Below are 13,023 nucleotides of genomic sequence, written 5' to 3' on the forward strand. Positions count from 1 at the left end.
AAAAAAAATATCAGTACTCAACATGTATGCACCAAAAGGTATAACTTCCAAATTTCTAAAGGAGTAACTAGTGGATCTCAAGGAAGAAATAGATAGCAAAACTATACTAGTGGGGGACCTCAACCTTCCCCTATTAGATCTAGATATATCAAACCAAAAAATAAATAAGTGATAAGAGAGATAAATGAAACCCTAGAAAAATTAGAGTTAATTGATATGTGGAGAAAAATAAATAGGGGCAAAAAGGAATATACTTTCTTTTCAGCAACACATGGAACATTCACAAAGATTGACCATGTACTAGGGCATAGAAACATGACAAAAATGCCAAAAAGCAGAATTAATAAATGCAACCATATCAGATCATAATGCAAAAAAAAATAATTAGTAGTAAGAATACATGGACAGGCAAACCAGAAACCAATTGGAAATTAAATAATATTCTCCAAAATAAATTAGTGAAAGAACAAATCATAGAAACAATAATTTCATTGAAGACAATGACAATGATGAGACTTCTTACCCAAACCTATGGGATGCAGCCAAAGTAGTTCTAAGGGGAAAATTTATATCACTGAGTGCATATATTAACAAATCAGGGAGGGGAGAGATTAGTGAATTGGGCATGCCACTTAAAAAACTCTCTACTGCTTTCACTTTCTCTAGGTTCTTTTGTAAAGATTCCCCTTTTAGTTGCTTTGTTTTGTGCATTTCTAGCTATTTTTAGGGGAGAATAATCATTTAGGCTTGTATAAAACTCTTTAACTCTTGCCAGATGTATCTTTATTTTTAATATTCTATTTAAAATGCACAAACTCTATTTTATTACATGCTTTTTAGCAACTGTATAATCATGCAAATAAATTAAGTGGCTAAAGTATAAAAAGTATAGGAGAATTACAATAACGAATAATGAGATCATTTGTCGTATATGTGAACTTAAATGAATGACTAAACATAGATGATATTTTCAATCACGAAGAAGTTCAAACCACTATATTTGGGCCAGAGATTGGAGTCTCTTTATGTCATAGCAGATGACTTTATATATTTTCATGTCCCTCACCTACTCTTCTTTAAAAGAAAAATATTTCTTAGTCTTCTTATTATTAGACTCCCTGCCCTTTGTTAATTGGTCTTTTGGTGAAAGAACTTTTGTATAGACAATGACACCATATATACCAAAATGAATCAGCCAGGTTAGGAATCTTGTTGATTTTCAACTTCTCTGCCCTTTCCTGCCCTTACTACAACTCTGCTACAAATTTGGATTCTACTCTGACTTTGTCTCATCCAGACACATAAGATGATAACAGTCAAAGCCATTTTGGGGCAGTGAAGTTTTAGTAAATGGGAAATGTGAATAAACTTGGTACACTCTTTAGAAACCATGAAAAGATAAACATGAATTAAAATGTAATAAAACATACCTAATTCTCCTCTCTGTTTCTATGTATTTAATTCTTGGTCTCAAAAAAAGCCATCTCTTTAAGTGACTAGTAGATTTAGTAAATTGTATGGTTAGCTCTTTAGATAAACAATTTTATTTTTCATGAAAAAATATTAATTGAGTGTAAAGATAATTTTACACTGTATCTATGGTAATCATATGTATGGAGAGGCAACCTTTAGATTCCAGGGTTTTAGTTAGTGTGTGTGTGTGTGTGTGTGTGTGTGTAGTTATTTGTATTTTAAAAAATATTATCCATCAGGAAATGAACAGTTTTTATAATTCTACCCTTTCCAGGCCAAACTTATAAAGTGAGAACAAAGTTATATGCAGAAACACACACATGGACTATTTATGTGGCTGATATTCAAAGCCAGTATATCCTGTAGCTAAGAATAGCAAGAGGGAAGTAAGACTGTTGAATGATGATGGTTATTCCATTTTTCTTGCACACAAATGCCACAAAACTCTTTAAGACAAATAAATCTTGCTTTTTCCAATGGGTCTATGAGGCTGAGGTTCCAGTCATGAACCAGCTAGAAGATGCTGGACCGAAGAGGGAAGGTCATCAACAAGTCAGGAAGGTGAAGTCATTAAGTAAACAATAGTTGGCAGATCAGTTTTGCATCCAGAAGCTGCCATCTTTCTAGTCACATGCTTGAAATCTCAATCAGACTAGGTGATTCTTTGCGTAGAAAGTCTAGGATTCCTTTCCAATATCTATCTATCTATCTATCTATCTATCTATCTATCTATCTATCTATCACAAGTGAGACTACATTATAAACTTGCATATAATATTTCATGTTTTATATTCATTGTATATTTATATAATACTTTATAAAATATTATTAACTACATATAGTCTTACAGTTTTGTTTTGTTTTTTTTAACCCTTGTACTTCGGTGTATTGTCTCATAGGTGGAAGATTGGTAAGGGTGGGCAATGGGGGTCAAGTGACTTGCCCAGGGTCACACAGCTGGGAAGTGGCTGAGGCTGGGTTTGAACCTAGGACCTCCTGTCTCTAGGCCTGACTCTCACTCCACTGAGCTACCCAGCTGCCCCAGTCTTACAATTTTTATAATTTTTTCAAACCTTTGGTTCTTAGCACATTTATATTATATATTTATACTCACAATATAAATATATAAACTTATATAGATGTACTCTTAAAACATTATATGCAAAATTCGTTTTTCTAAATCGAGCAACATTTTAAGTGGATAAGGAAGCTTTATAGCAATAATCATGATGATTGTAATGTTAATAATTAATAATAAAATTGGGAACTAGACTTTTGAATTCCCATTAGAGAGTTAGAACAACTTCTCTGCAATTTACAGTCTTTAAAGTTGTGTAAAATACTTAAACTTTTAGTGACTTGCTCTTGGTCACAGAAATAATATGTGTCAGAGGCAAGAACTGAATATACCCAACATTTATATAATGGTCTTAAAGTTTTCAAAACTCTTCACATATATTATGTCTTTCTCTGAACCTCACAAAAATCTTGTAAATTCACTTCTATGGTCCAAAAAAAGAATTATTACATAAAGCAAAGAATCTTTTCATAAAGTACATAATGTCTCCATAATATTAATATAAGATTTTTTCCCAAGGCATATTAGGTTTGCTTAAATGGAGAACTCTGTCCTCTGTGTATAGTCTTTCAAAATATTTTGAAACTTCAGGTACCACACCCTTTAGAACTCTTGTTTTGAAAAAAAAAGAAGAGATGACACTAAAACTACTGTGAACCAACTACTTAAGATCATAAAGCATATTTTGTCCCTGTCTCTATCTATCAAGGTATATTTTTTAAAAACCTACCTATTTTTGTCAAGGTGTAAATTAACAACTGGCATCACATTACTTTCTTGGTAGTACAAGAGTGTGAATGGAAAGAGGTAAAATAAGTCAACCTTTCCTTCATTCCTCTTTAGAAAATAGTGTAGATATCAGGAAGAAATAATTCCGCAATAGATCATGTTGAATAGATTTATAATGTACCTTTTTTTATTATGAAGAAATAGTTCCTAAAGATGTAACACTAATTTCTTCCTTGGGAACAGGTGGAAGGGTAAAGAGGGGGACCTCACCTATTCTTTAGATCTGGCAATACTTGGAATATAAAATGTAAATGTTGCCTATGATGGCTAAGATAGGAAAATAGAGTTGATTTGGATTAGAATAAGAACAAAGATGACTAATAGTATATTGGGCTGTTAAGACCAAATCTTCTGAGTTCCCTATTGTGATAATTAGATTAAACCTACACTGCCCATCTTCAGATTTAATCACAAACATTTGGCTGACCCCTTAGTTTGTGCCGAATACCCTCAATCTTCTGATTTTTTTTGACTCTTCTTTGACTCTGTAAACCTCAACTCAACACAGCTGATGTTATGAGGAAGATTACTTAGTTACTAGTTAGGAGACCTAACAGGAAGGGCTGGAGAATTCTAAATGGAATGGGGAAGCAGGAAGTGTGTCTCTTGCTCTCTGAGACAGACTACATGGTGGTTGGGACAAGCTGTAACTGACCCTGGGAGACCTCAGAGCTAGTGGAGCTATACCCTGATTCTCTGGGATCTTGGAGAGTGGTGAAGATTGAAAGCAGAGGACATTAATCCTGCAAGACAGAACTGAGTAGGGAAGTGGCCTGAGATCTGGTGGACAGCTTGCAGACTTCCTCTCCCTACTGGGCTACTTTGGATCATCAGTTCTGGAGGAGTTGGCTCCTGGCATCTTGATAACATCTCTGGACTCTGCTGTGAGGATTCCCACTCCAGTCCTGCTATTCTTTGGGCTCTGCCTGGCTTAGGTCTTAGATGAGAGTAGTTAAGTACCTCCCCTGACCCTGTGGTTTGCCCTTAGTCATAAAGTGTAGAAACCCCTATTCCCATCCTTTACCATAGTTTCCTTAATTAAAATTGTTATAAACTCTTGCCATTTGCCTGCTGGTTCCATAGGCCCCTTGCCTAGAAGGTGCAGAGTGAGTTAGGGCCTAACTGCCACTTGTAATGGATAAAAATGGGGGTACACTAAAGTTCAGAGGGTGATCTCAATTTGGGGGTGATCTCCTTCCATGGCTGAGTGACAGAGGGGTAAAAGGTGAATGAGGTAATAGGAGAGGAATGAAAGGGATGACTAAGTTTAGGGAGGAACGGACAAGGTGGTATTTGGATGGTAAGGGTACAGGTGAGATATTCAGGAGAGGCAGCTAACACAGACTAGACACCCAAGCTAGAGACAGAGGATATTGGGGTAATAGGCTGAACCCTTCCAGGCAGGAAAGGTACTTTTACAGACACAAGGAATAGGGTCAGTCAGAAGTGGTTTGAATCTGACTTGAGGGCTTTCTTGTCAGTTTCTCAAGCCCTCAGAGGAGGAATCACAAGGTTCCTCCCTGTCAGTGAAATTGAAGGGTTTCAGGAGGAAGCGTTGGGCAACTACTTGCTCCCAAGATGGATGCCTCCAGTTTCCCTCAGGAAATAAAAGAAAATTTTTCCTACCCCTTCACCCTTGCCTAATTCTTCAACACAAAGATTCACCAGAGGGTTTGATTAGGTAACCAAGGGTTTATTAATGTTTCAGGGTTGGTCTGGAAGGAGAGAGCAGATTGAGGTTCCTGACAGCCACTAGAGAGAAACTCAAGATGGGGGAGGGTCTCAGGAATGGGTTAGACTGAGAGAGAACCTGCTCTCTCATCCTGGGAAGATTTGGCTGCTTTAAGGTAGAGGATATACTAAGGGATAGTTTAAATTCAAGGATGTCCTACTTGCCTATTGGGGAAAACTAAACCCACAAAGTCATTTCATTAAAAAAGCCCGCAAAGCCACCCTGCCTCCCAGAGCCCCGGGAAAACAGGCAGGAAAACAGGAAAATAACATGGAGAAGGTCAGAGAGAGGTCCAGATGAATTAGCTAGGTACAAATTGTCCAAAGACAAGGCAAAGGCCAAAGCAAACTGAAAGCCAAAAATAGAGCTCTGGTTGATCCTTCCACTCTGTTTAAGTGTCAGGGACCAACTGAACTTTCTCCCAGAATTCTAAGGCTAAACTGCCAAAAGTTTTCAGTTTGCCCCCTGCAAGAGCAAAAACCTTTCTCTTACATCTTTTGCATTACACACTTCTGTTAACAGATACCTCCTTAGCAGTTAAAGTCAGTCTCCCTACCTTGTTTGGTCCTGCCTTCTTTCATTCCTGTCTTTCTCACACCCACGGAGCCCACAAAATAATATTTAAGGCAACAACTCTGGTATTCCCCATTATACTGAATAGATAAGTTCAATTTTTTTTCTCCTTTTACCTTAAAATAAATAGCAGATAGCTGTTTAAATTTTAGCCTCAGGGTCTTAAAGCCCCACCCATCTTCTAGGTACTTTGCTGGCAATACTCAGTACTGGAAGCAGCTGCTTTGTTTCTTAACTAGCTGTATAGGCCTCACCTGGGGAACTGTTTCCAATTAGCCAGCCCATAGATTTTGGGAAGGATTCTTTTAGCTGCCTTAGTTGTTAGCTGGCTGGTTTGCCTTACCATCAACAAACAGGCTGCTTTTTTCTTAACTAACTGTGAGGGCCACACCCAGAGAAACACTTTTTAAACCCTCTTAGAGGGAAAGCATCTCTTCTCTGTGTCCCAAACAATTTCATCTTGTAAAGCTGCATTTTTGCCCCAAAGAGTGAGCACATTGTTCTAGCTTGTTTTTTTTTACCCTTAGGAGCTACTTAATCTATACTTAAGCATACTTAAGTATACTTAGCCTCAGACAAAAGGTTCCTAGCCTGCCCTCGATCCAAAAGTTAATTAAATCTTGAAGTGTGACATATTTTAAAAATGTGAAGTACTTAAAGGGACCACACCTTACCTATAAATTCTCACACCTTCACCTTAAAACCCTAGCCAAAGGAAAACCTAGCCAATAGCGCCATCTACTGACAAAAATAAAATTACAAGCAACTTAACAATTAGCTAACAAAAATGTGGTTAGAGCCATTGAATTCCTTAGTGAGTACTTGGATCTCCTGGACTTTAGACTACATACCCAAATTTGTACAAACAACCTTTTTTTTTTGCTGATTAGTAATCCCACAGAATGTATTACAAGGGGGTATATCTTGCACTATATTTGGGTGTGTAAAGTTGAAAATACCTTGTACCCCCTTTAAAACTACATTACCCAGATTCCCTTTCACAATACCCATAATTCCTTAAGCCTTTTCCTATTGGTTGTGAGTTAAAACTACATTACCCAAACTCCTTTTCACCATACCCATAATTCCTTAAGCTTTTCCTATTGGTGGTGGGTTTCATGGGCTGTTTTTAATATGGTCATGGTGGGCGTGGTGACAGGACCTTTTGGAGAGGAGGTGCCGTGGTGAAGGGTGAGTTAGGATTCTTCCCCAGGGCTTTAAATAAAAATCCTTATAAATATCATACTTTGGAGGCATTGAATATTAATTTCAAAACTTACAGGTGTGATTGTAATACTTTCAAGTGGAGTTGTTTATTTTTACCTTTCTCAGAGAGACTTGAGAAAGTCCCTAGATATACTAGATAGGCAAGTAAAAGATTTATTTCAGCCTCTCCAAACACAGCATACTTCCTGTCCAACCCAAATAAATTCCCCTTCTACTATACAACAACCCAGGGAACCACAAGCTCTGATTGAATGTAACTCAAGACTGGACAATATTGAGAAGAAACTGGGGAATTTAATAGCTTTCATGGAACAGAACTCTAAAAAACCCCAGAGTAAGGGAGACTTATCTCTCCAGACCTCCTCATTATCTGAGTCTTTGTCCCATCCTGCCCTATAAGATTCTGCTACTGCCACAATCCCTACTCAACCCATCCCATACCCTGTCCCTACTGTTGATCCAGCTCTAGCCCCTCCCCAATCCAACCCCTCCTCCGTTGCCCCAGCCCCTAACCTTTGCCCACTTCATTACCCATCCTGCTCCTTCTACCTCTCATCCTTCTAACCCTCCCTGCCCCCAACCCCTTTCCCTCAGCTTACCTACTCCTCCCCCTCCCCTTACCTACCCCACTGATCACTAGCCAGGGAGCCTAGAGGCAGGAATAGAGAATGATGCAGTCCAAAGCCTATTTCCCTTAAGGGAAGTACCCACCTTCAATACAAATGGGGAATTGGTGTCTATAAGATACCATACACCCTTCAACCCTCAAGATTTAGCTAGATTCAAAGAAAATATGCTTACTTTTTGAGAATTAACCAATCTTAATTGTGAAAAAATTAGAGAATATATTCCATACTCATGACCCCAATTGGTAGGATGTTGAAAATATATTAGAAGAGTTTCTGACAAAAGGTTGAAAAAATAGAATCATCTCTCTGGCCAATCAGAAGAAAGGCAGGGGAGGACTTAAATGGCCCCTCCAGGATCTGAAATGGAATTACAATTTGGACCCATATTACAAAAACTTATGCAATGGCAGAGAAGCAATATTGTCAGCCATGAAAGCCTGCTATGATACTACTAAAAGCTGGTCAAAATTCAGAGAGACCAAACACCATACCAATAAAACCCCCTCCCAGTTTATGGACAGGCTCATCAAGGTGGGCTATATATATATGGACTTGATTTGACCAGAGAATGAGATATTAAAAAAATACATAAACAATTTGTTGAGATTTGTAAAGTAGTCAAAGACTACTTTAGAACTGACTGCCAGAACTGGGATTCTGAATCTTGAAGAATTGAGGAGGGTAGCATCTTATGGGTTTAAGGGCCATGCACAAAGACATGAGGAAGACAGTGATTCAGTGGAAGCTTTAAGAATAGAAAATAAAATGCTAAGAGAAAAACTGAAAAATAAGGGAGAGACTATAGCCCCTCTCCAAGAATCTAACTATCAATCCCTCACCTGTCACTTCTGTGAGAAGAAGGGCCACACAATGATGAACTATAGAAATTTGTTAAGAGTAATCAGAAATAACACCCAGTTAAAAGATAACTATAGAAATAATGATAGGAATAATAATCATAACAATGATTCCAGGAATTGTAACTTTAGGAGTGATAAATATGCTAGGAATAAAAATCAGGAAGATACTAACTCATTACCCTGCAACAGTATATCTTAAATTGAGCTCACTCCCAAACTACTCAGGGTGCTAATGTCCAAGGAAATGCCCAAGCAGCTTTATGAAGATGTGATGGGGAGGAAAGGGCCTTGGAATCAAAAAGGGAAACCTTTAATTTTCCAGACCCTAATGTTTTGATGCCAATTATCCTCATATATTCCACACCCCAACATAGTAAGGAACCTCATGTAAGCCTAAAAGTGGGAAATTCATATTACAATTGTTTATTGGACACTGGAGCTTCAAAGTCAGTACTGGTGAATAAACCAGATGAAAACTGTAACTCGATTGGCTCTCTAAATGTAGTAGGTATACCAGGAACACCTAAAAAGGTCCCAAAACTTTCTCCTCGATATGGTACATGTAGGACTCCTAACTGTAAAACATTCCTTTCTTTTTATGCCTGGATCCCCCACAAATTTGCTGGGAAGGGATCTATTATGTAAACTTAAAACTACAATAGTTTGAGCTCTAGATGGCTCTATGTCATTAGAATTATGGGAGGACTCTTTATATTTGCTCCCTGTATTTCTCTCAGAGAGTCAGGAGGTGAAAAAGCCTCCCACCTTTGAAATCCCAGATGATATCCCGAAGTCTCTCTAGGCCACATCTTCTTCTGATGTAGGCCTACTTAAATCAGCTGTTCCCATTCAGATTAGAACAAGAGGAGGGCCAGCTCCCTCCATTCCTTAATACCCTTTATCAAAAGAAGCTACTGAGGGAATCAGCCCAGTAATAAATTCATTAATTGAACAGGGAATAATAATTCCATACAAATCGGTATATAATACACCTATTTTACCTGTTAAAAAACCAAAAATAGGCCCAGATGGAAAAGCCCAACATTGATTTTTTCAAGATTTAAGGGCTGTAAACAATCATGTCATAAAGAGACATCCTGTGGTTTCAAACCCAAACACAATCATTTCCTCTATTCCCGGTACAGCCACTTACTTTATAGTAGTGGACCTGTTTTAAGCCTTTTTCTTGATTCCTATTCATGAGGATTCCAGATGTATATTTGCCTTTACCTGTAAAAATTCTCAGTGGACATGGACTCATTTGCCCCAAAGGTACTCGGAAAGTCCCAGCCTTTTTGCACAGGTTTTGAGCCAAGATACAGATAATATAAAATTTAAAAACAGTAAGTTAATTAAATATGTGGATGATTTGCTCTTGGCTTCACCAGATGCTGAAACATGTCAAGAAGATAATAAACATCTTCTTTTAGAATTATATAAAAGAGACCACAAGATCTCAAAGGAAAAGGTTCAGTGGTGTATCCCTAAAGTGGTATATTTAGGATTCATTTTAACTTCTGGTGCCCATTATATTTCTCCTAAGCGTATTGAAAATATTCAAAAATTGAGCAATCCACCACTAAAAAACACTTAAGAGAAATCTTAGGTGTAACAGGTTTTTGTAAACAATGGATCTCTTGCTATGGGGCAATTACTAAACCCCTTATAACACTAACAAGAAATTCACTCTGTGAACTGTTTAAATTAGAGTCAGAACACCAGTTAGCTCTGTCAAAATCTAAAACAGGCTATCCTGTCTGCCCCTGCTCTAGGCATCCCAGATTATAACAAACCATTTACTTTATATGTACATGAGGGTAAAGGGGTAGCTTCAGGTGTTTTAACTCAAACTTTGGGACCTTATCAGCATCCAATTGCTTATTATTCAGCCCAGTTGGACCCAGTAGCTATAATAACACCACCATGTCTTAGAGGTGTAGCTGCCACAGCCTTATTAGTAACAAAAACTGTTGATCTAGTATTGGGATGCCCATTAACAATTATGTGCCCATGTAAAGTAGAAGCATTGCTGCTTAGACATAGAACACAGGCATTTTCTGATCAGAGAATAACAAGGTATGAAATAATCTTACTAAATACTGAAAATATTACTTTAAAATGTTGTACAACTCTTAATCCTGCCACGCTGCTTCCTGATTTACCAGTCTCAGGAGAACCATTACATAATTGTGAATCACTAGTGTCCATGTTTGAAAAGCCTCACGATAATCTCCTGGACACTCCTTTAGACAATCCAGATATAGTCTTATTTACTGCTGGTTCTTCTTTTATGAGGGATGGCATACACTACACTGGAGCTGCTGTAGTCACAGAATTTGCCACTGTGTGGTCAGCTTCACTGCCCTCAAATCTAAGTACTCAAAGTGCAGAACTCCTAGCCCTAAAACATTCATGTATAATTTCCAATGATAAAAAGACAAAAATTAATACAGATTCTAAATATCCATTTGGAATTTGTCATTTAGTGTGTATGTTATGGTTTCAGAGAGGATTTTTAACATCAGCTGAAAAATCTATAGCTAATGCAAAATTTTTTAATCAAGTTCTTTCTGCTCTCCAGCTACCCAAAGCCCTAGCTGTAGTTCACTGCTCTGCCCATACAGGTGGCACTGACTCTGTCTTTAGGGGAAATGACCAGGCAGATACTACTGCAAAGCTAGTGGCCATAGAAGGGCCAGAATTAATTTTAACATTAACAACCACTGATGATTTAAATTTATCACCTTCCTATATAATGAAGAGGAAGTCTGAAAATGGAAGCAAAATTGTAAAGCAAAACTGATTAATGGAGTATGGGTGTCTTCTGAAGGAAAACCCCTGCTCCCTAGAAGTTTTTATCAACAAATTTGCCAATATATTAATAAAAATGGTCATTTTGGTATCCAGGGCATCTCAGACTCTGTTAAAAGAGTATGGATAGCTCCTGGCATAACTACTATAGCCTCTAAATTGTGTGCAGCCTGCCCTACCTGCCAAGCATATAACCAACATGTCTTTTGTGGAAAAGCTTTTGGTGGGTATCCTCTGGTTTACACACCTTTTAAGCACTGTAAATTGATTACATAACCATGCCAAAGGCTGGACAATATAAATTTTGAGTAGTCATAGTGGATCAACTGACCAGATGGCCAGAAGCATTTCCTACTGCCCAACTCACAGCCACTTTTGTTGCCAAGGTGTTTTTAAAAGAAATCACTTCTTGTTTTGGCTTGCCTGTATGTATTGATTCAGATAGGGGAAGTCACTTTACTGATTCAATTTTATCTGAAATATATTCCTCTTTGGGGATAAATACCAAATTCCATGTACCATATCACCCCCAGAGCTCAGGCCAAGTCGAAAAGATAAACAGAGAACTTAAAACTATTATTGGAAAATTATGCACTGAAACACATTTAAAATGGCCTGAAATTCTCTCTCTGGCTCTATTTTATCTTAGAAGCAAGCCCAGAGGAGATTTCACATCTCACCATATGAGATGCTTTTTGGACATCCCCCTCTACAGGTCTAAGCCTTTTTCTCCTACATATACATCACTATTAGGAGGAGATCTTCTATTGCTTCCTATATACAGGAATTGCATCACAAACTGCATGAACTCCGTGAATCCGGAGCTATAGGACAAGTAGGACCAATAGATTTTTCAATTCATGATCTGAACCCAGAGGACAAGTTATATATAAAGAATTTCCAGCTCACCGAAGCAACTCAGCCTTCCTGGGAAAGTCCACTTCAAATATTGTTAACCACTCCAACAGCTATAAAAATTGGAGAAAAGGACTCTTGGATTCATTGCTCACATGTAAAGAGAGCACCTTCTATTGAAACTGATCGACTATATCCTATTATAAGCATTGGAGCTAATAATCCATAGAAAAGTGGACACCATTTTTGGAACACATTGAATTCCTGAATTTTATTTTACTATTGCCTTTTACTTTTCTAATAGAATATTTGATTTTTTCCCATTTTTTATTTCTTATAATCAATATTAATTTTTGATTCTGCAGTAATATGTTTAAAATATATTTGCTATAATATTAATGCATACCCACAAAGCCTTAGACTATGGTAACCTGTCATTTATTGTTAAATATTATAAGACTGTGATTAATGATTCTGTATGATTCCAGAAGAAGGGAATGGCAGAGCCACCATACAGTGCAAGAAGCACAAGGTTGTGGAGACCAACAAGTCCCACTGGGATTTGTAAGAGGGGAGACTAGATATTTAACGTATGATCACCAGAAATCAATTAACTCAATTTCAAAATAAAATAGACCAAGTCAGGATGACTTTTATGGTGGTTTATTTTCAATTAGGAAGGTTGAAGGTAGGGAAATTGAGAGAGGGAAACTCTGTCTAGGACCAGAGGCATGAACCAGGTAAGAATTTAGAGGCCCCAGCAGAGGGGCACAGAGGTTAATTAAACAAAGCTTCTAGTCACAAAGTCTCCTCCAAGAAGAGGCCTCCCTAAGGCTAGAGCCTCCAGAAACACCAAGGGAAGAGAAAGAGATTCAGCCTAACTTGCCCAAGTGACAATTCAAGGGAAGCAGCCTGAGGTTTCACCAGAGATCCTTCCACACCAAGTTCAAAGTGCCAACTCCCTCCACAGGAAGTTACCATCATATTTAAAATATA

This window comes from Gracilinanus agilis, chromosome 5 (assembly GCF_016433145.1).
Source record: "Gracilinanus agilis isolate LMUSP501 chromosome 5, AgileGrace, whole genome shotgun sequence".
In the NCBI taxonomy this organism is placed as follows: domain Eukaryota; kingdom Metazoa; phylum Chordata; class Mammalia; order Didelphimorphia; family Didelphidae; genus Gracilinanus; species Gracilinanus agilis.